General features: G+C 53.6%; 1 protein-coding gene across 1 annotated transcript in view; it reads right to left on the bottom strand.

The window, feature by feature from the left end:
• Positions 1 to 4,800, bottom strand: part of WDR1 (WD repeat domain 1) — a 28,465-nt gene extending 23,665 nt beyond the window's left edge. Inside the window, exons 1-2 of the mRNA XM_021713952.1 lie at positions 4,647 to 4,800; positions 3,323 to 3,503 (exon numbers count right to left, since the gene is read on the bottom strand). The gene's annotated coding sequence lies outside the window, so the exon portion shown is untranslated. The remainder of the gene's footprint in view (positions 1 to 3,322; positions 3,504 to 4,646) is intronic.
• Positions 4,801 to 5,598: the final 798 nt, after the last annotated feature.

The raw sequence follows: 5,598 nt of genomic DNA, 5'->3' as shown, positions 1-5,598 counted from the left end.
ACCACCCCACCCCACTGCCACACCTCGGGCTCAGGACTGATCCCAGATCCTGGCCACATGGGCCTCCCCAGGGAGGGGGTGGACACTGATGGCGACAGGCTGGAGCAGCCACCACAGGCTGCCCACTCTCAGGAGAAGCTTCAGCAGTACAGGCCACTGTGGCCTGGGAGCTGGGATGGAGGTGGAGGCAGCCTGGACACCAGCAGTCATGGAGTTGGCAATGAAAGATCCGGGGAGAAAAGACCATTACTGTTTGGATTTCACAGTGAGGAACTTAATTTCCCTTGAAAAAAATCCCACACATTTTAATTTTAAAACCCTTTACTATAGAAGGCTCCATTCCTTAGAAACTCCACACCACAGACTTTTGACTAAATCAGAAGAGCTCACATGTGCACAGAGACACAGCCTACTACGTCCTCAACACAGGTCCCTGCCTGACCTTCTCTTCATGTCCCCACCAGTTCGTACTCTCATTAGTCCTGGGAGACAAGGTCTCCCATGATCTTATGGCTAGCCACCCATTGTCCCAAGGACTCAAATGTGGTTGGGAAGGTGGCAGAAGACAGACCCTGGGTGGCCAGACAGGCAGCCCAGCACCCAGTCCTGCACAAACACAGCCTCACTCCAGGATCCTGAGAGCTGAGGGCAGATACACAGTACACAGTAAGGCCGTCAACACCGTAAGTATGGGGTCCCCAAGTGCCTCCCCTGTCCTTCCTATGCTTGGTCAGCTGCGCCGGTAAGATTCTTTCCACATGGACGCCCACACATGTCCTCATGAATGCATGAATGGTCACCAGCACCTTTCATATCTTCCCACAGCTGTGGGGCACAGTAAAGGGGGGTTGTCACCATCCTGTTTCCTAGGGGGCCTGGAGGCACGACTGTCCTGAGAGCTGCAGAGACAGCTTGGCACCAGGCCTCACACAGCCTTTTCCATCGTTCCCAGGTTTCAGACAAGATCTGAAGGTATGGGCTTCCCAGAAGGGACTGCAGGACACAGGTGGTGCTCACCCTAGAGCCAAGATGCAGGGCAGATGCGTCTCCCTGACATTCCTGGGCTAGGGTTGTGGGGTGAAGACCACTCTGAGGCTAGAAAGAAGTGAAAAGAAGGTACCAGCCCAGCCCTGGTGTGAGCACATGGGAGGAACACAGAATGACAGAGCGTGCAGGCTCGAACCCAGAGTCTGGCACAAACCCTGTGTGGCTCTGTTTATGCCACTGGGTAGCCTGGCCGGATTGAACCACATCTGCAAAGTAGACACGATTCCTCCCAGAGCAGGGAAAGGAGCCCACACCCACAAAGGGCCCAGATGAAGGCCAAATGAGACCAAGCAGGATGTGGGGTCCTGGAGAGCAGGGAAAGAGGCCCTGGAAAGAAGCCAAGATGGCCCCTGGCTGCAACAGAAGCCTCTGCCTCCTTCCCTCCCTCCCCGGCTGGATTCAGATTGGGGTGTTTCGCTGATCCAGCATCGCTCACCCTATTCCACGGTCCCTCCATCCTCCACTTGAGAAACACCGACCTTGAGCTACAGCCTCCAGCAAAGCTCCCAAGATAGCCAGGTTTCCATTGCCCGCCCATCAGGCAGCAGCCGCAGGAGCCAAGCACCACAGAGTGCTGGACGCAGGACGCCTCCTTGCACTGCCCACATGGCCAGCCAGCCAGTCAGCCAGGCCCTGCTCAAGCTCAGGTTTCAGGGACGCAACGAAGCCCATCTTGCTATAAGCGGGACATCCCTGGAGGGCCCCCAGACCCCAAGTCAAGCCTGGAACTTCTGCCCACTTGGAGTCCCACCCACACCCTTTCCAGTAGCACTCTGCCTGCTGTCTATGACTCATTGCGTGAAGTCTCTCAGTGAACACACTCCTCAGCGAGCCACTTTCAGGACATGTCATTAATCCCCTATGAGGCACAGGCACTGGAACCACTGACATTCCAAGAAGAGGGTGAGTCCTGAGACCTTAGTCCTATCCTGAAACCCAATTTCCTTCCTCCATCAGCAGCCCCTGAAGCATGAGTTTCTTGGTGGTAAGAGGAACTGCCATCTTCTTCTCATCCATCCACCAGTACTGGCTGCCTTTTTCCATGGTGCATGCTCAAGAGCCGCTGGGAACGCCAGGGCGGGCCCAGACCACAGGCTGTGCTGAGACAGGTTGCCAGGCTCCTCTCCTGCCACCCATGCACTCACTCCCACAGCCACATGACCTCAAGCCTGCAGCACCAAGGCAAGAGAATGGACATCACAGCTGTTCCAAACCTGCTGGATGACAGCTCACAGCTCAAACTCACAGTTAAAACCCTCAAATGCTGATGGTCCCCACAACTCGCAGGTGAGAAGTGAGGCTCAGCAAGGTCTAGGCATGTGTGCAGCCCGGAGCTCAGAGACCCTGCCGTTTTCACCCCACACCCGTGACACTGCACTGGGGCATTTCTTGGCATGTTTCTTCCAAAATGACATACAATTCTTCTAACTGTAAGTATAGAAGAATCACATGCCATTTGCAGGCACGTTGCCCTCATCATCCATGGAAGGGCCCCGAGAGACCAATCTGGAAGCTCATTTCCTCTGCCACTTCGGTGGCTCAGCAGGTGTTTAGCACAATCTCAGCAGGAGATTGGCACAACCAAAGCAAGAGCTGTGGACACCGCCATGAGCCCTGCAGGCTCCACTTTCGAACCTGCACCTCCAGCCTAGGAAGCTTTCCTGATCACTGTCAGGGACACTGCTGCCTGCCCAGATAGATGCACACAATCCCAGGGCAAGGTCTTCCCTGCAGGAAGGAACCATCCACACTCAGCTGAGGACCCGGGAGGACAAGGGCAGCCCCTCCTCACACACTTCCCCTTGTGAGCCCACTTCCGTCTACGCATCACAGCACGCAGGGTATGTGCTGTGGCCTTTCTGCCATCAGCATCTGATACAGTCTGGATGGTTATCCCATTATCTTCAGTGCTGGAGGTGAGGCCTGAAGCAGGAGGTGTCTGGATCATGGGGATGGAATGGCTCGGTGCCCTTCCCGTGGTAATGAGCAAGCTCTTACAGTACTATTAGTTCATGTGAGAGATGGTGGTTTAAAAGAGCCAGGCACCATCCCCCTCTTTCTCTGAGAGAGAGAGTAAAAGTGTCCTGAGGCCTTACCAGAAGGAGATGCCAGCTCTATGCATAACCACGAGCCAAGTAAATCTCTTTTCTTGATAAATTACCCAGCCTCAGGTATTCCTCGATAACAACATAAAACAGACTAAGACAGGCTCAGACACGGCTAGAATCACATACAAAGCACAAAGTTCACCCAAAAACCACTGTAATCCACTTACACCAATTGTGAACTTGAATTTGAACGGCGGTCCCTCAAAAAACGCAGCGCAGTTATCATCGCTCCCCGTGGCCAGCCGGTACGGCCTGCTCTGCTTGATGTCCACACTGTTGATGACTTTGTTGTGTCCTGTGATCTCACCCACGGAAGAGCCACTATCCCACAGGAAGACAGCTCCAAACCTTGACCCAATGAGAAGAGTGGAAGAAAAAAAGAAAACTCAATCCCACAAAGTCAGTGAGAAGTCCAATAGTGAAGCTGTCAGTGCCCCGAGTTTGAAGCAGGGCAGTTCAGGCTGTCTAAGGGACAGTACTGGGAAAGCACTGGGGTTCTAGTTCCACAAGGCATATGTCCAAAGGACTCAAGAACAGGCGGGGGTGATCTTTGAAAAGGGGGGGTGCCTTTGAAAAGGGACTGTGTGTACACATCTATCCAACCCCACGCTCAGTGCCCCCCGACGCAGAAAGTGCTCAGAAGCATCTGCTGGGGGCATCTTTATGGTTTCGCCACTCTCCTAACAGCTCGGTTGGGAGGGACCAGTTACCATCTCCTACAGGAACGGAGATGTCCTGCTCTTGGCTGGCATTCAACAAAAACATTATTTTAGTTACTATTTGCTACTGAACAAAAAAGGAATTAAGACCTGAAAAACCATGAAAAAAATGAATACCTACCAGGACACACACTAGCAAGTGCCTCTCTCTTAGTCAGTGAGAGGAATGCAGATATGTGGTTATCAAACTCAGGTGCTTGTGGGCAGCCACGGTGCCATGCAGGGAACCCCAACTGCTTCTGGATTAAGAAAATGTGGGATCCAGCACTGACCCTACCAGTCACTAGACCCCCAAGGGCAGCAGCCACCAGGTACTGTCCAATCCGCGTCCACCGTCCCTCCTTCCTTGCTCAGGCACCCTTAGAGGATGTGCCCGGCTGGGAGACACCGTTCATCCTCTCTGGTAGCTTCGTGTGGCAGCTGCTGGGAGGAACCCCCAGTCAAAGTGGTGTCTTTCGCCTTCTCCCCTGCCAGCTACCCATAAGGTGGGCATGACAGCTGCAGTTCTGGGAGGCTAGGAGCTCAGGATATCAGAGGAGAAAGAGACGTGCTGGGGCCCTGTAACAAACCCACTGTGATATGAAGTTCTCCCTTACATGTGGCTCCAGTCAGCCCTGAAGGGATCAGAGGGGCCTGGCGCCTATTGGGAGCTCAGCCCACACTAGTCTGAGCCAGCACAGACATCACTGCACTCCCCTCCCAACAGGGACAGGGTAGGTGGGAGCATGAGTCCCAGAAACAGGGCAGGGAGGGGCCGAGGCGAGTGACTCACTTCTCCCGTCCTTCCCCGACCACGGCGATCCTCTTACTGTCTTCAGTCCAAGCAATGTCTTTGATCTTTCCAGCAAAAGGCTGATACTCATACTTCAAGAGGTGCTCCTTCTGCGTGGTATCCCAGATCCTCAGCTTCCCAGACACATCTGTCGGACACAATAGGGGTGAGAAGAGCCACATTTCACTCAGTGCTGCCTTTCAGACTTTCTGGAGGGAAAGCCTGTGGAGGGAACATGTCCTAGGGAAAGAATACTCAGCCACGCTTAAACCACAGCCTGCCGCCTCCACACATGCTGCCATTTGGGGTCTCTGCACTTCTCCAGAAATTGCCTGGAAAACAAACCTGGCTCAGGTCTCAAAAAAGGCCAGGGACACATGAGAGCAACCTCCGAAACATCATGAAGCAGTTTCGTTTTACTACTGTTATTTTCTCTTAGGGGCATCTACATGGTGTGCCTTGGGCAACCTTTGTAAACTGCAACGATACTAGCTCCGCTGGCCTCTCCTGTGTAGCTGCTGCAGGAAGTGATAGAAACGAGGTATGGAGCCACGCAGCCTAGCAGCTCTCACCTGGGTCTGCACGCCAGGCCTCCGTGTAGCCTGACAGCACTGCCAGGCATTTCAGTATCCTCCTCCACAGAACAAGGAGTGGTTCCACAACTCACAGGAATCGAAGCATGAGTAAGATTCTTTTGTGAGATGTACAAGGTAGGTATCATGAGGGAAGAACTGTACATAGAACCCCATGCCAGTTTTGTTCTCACAGGAGCGTGGTTGGCTGATAGTAATTAAGTACACTGAGGGCCACGCACCCCCTCAACTCCTGCTGTGATCCCGTCACCAAGTACCAAGCCCCGGCCCTGACATACTCCTTCCAAATCAGCACTGTGTCAGCGTGATGAAAGGGGAATTTTACACTCACTCTAAGACTGGAAGCCTCTGTGCAGTCC

Source organism: Carlito syrichta, unplaced genomic scaffold (genome assembly GCF_000164805.1).
Source record: "Carlito syrichta isolate Samal-C Ts95f unplaced genomic scaffold, Tarsius_syrichta-2.0.1 Scaffold305073, whole genome shotgun sequence".
NCBI lineage: Eukaryota > Metazoa > Chordata > Mammalia > Primates > Tarsiidae > Carlito > Carlito syrichta.
The sequence above is the reverse complement of the archived record's forward strand: the minus strand, read 5'-3'. Positions and strand labels throughout refer to the sequence as shown.